Here is an 868-nt window from a genome sequence, read left to right on the forward strand (position 1 = left end):
TCCGTGGATGAGTCCCCCCCGCCTTGCCTCCCCTTCTGGGGCTGGGACCACGCAGGGTTTTGGGGAGCTCAGAGGACCTCTCCCCCTGCTTTGGGGGGGGGCTCTGGGAACACCCCCCCCCATCCCCACTGTGACAATCACAGGGATCAGAGCTGCTACATCTCCCCCGACGCCCCCGGGGTGACACTGACTTCCCTCAATGACAGGGTGACACTGACCCCCCTCCCCGCCCCCCTTTCTTAATGACAGGGTGACTCCAACCCCTCCCAATGACAGGGTGACACTGACCCCCCTCCGGTGAGGGGTGATTCCAACCCCTCCCAATGACAGGGTGACACTGGCTCCTCCCCCCCCGGGGGTCCCCGTGTCCCCCCAAGCACTTTTTCCCCCACCCCCCGTGTCCCCCCACCAAAGCGGATGCCCCCCAAGTGCCTGTAGGGGAGGGGCTGTTCCGAGCGCTCTCACAAATTATAAAAGTTTTTAAGAAGTAAAACGCGGATTTTGGTGTCCCCGAGCTGTCGATCACAGCTGGGGCCCTGCCCTCGCCGCTCCCTCGTCTCCATGGCAACCCTGCCAGAACGGACGGGCGCGGACAGCAGCCAATCGCATTGCGGCCGCCGCATTCCCATTGGTCATATTGCCGCGTGGGGGCGGGGGGCGCTGGGATTGACGGCTGAGCCAGCCAATCAGGTGCTCGTGCGTTGCGCCGGCGGCCACTGGGAGCGCGGTGTGGGCGGGGCGGCGGCGGCGTGCGGCGCGCCGGAAGCGGCCGGTCTGGGAAAATGGCGCCGAGCTCGAAAGCGGAGCGGGGCGGCCCTGGGGGGAAACGGGGGGCGGCGGGGGGGGCTGGGCCCGGCGCCGCGCCCCG

This window comes from Corvus kubaryi, unplaced genomic scaffold (genome assembly GCF_017639235.1).
Source record: "Corvus kubaryi isolate FWS band 111438036 unplaced genomic scaffold, C.kubaryi_AGA036_p1.0 37003, whole genome shotgun sequence".
NCBI lineage: Eukaryota > Metazoa > Chordata > Aves > Passeriformes > Corvidae > Corvus > Corvus kubaryi.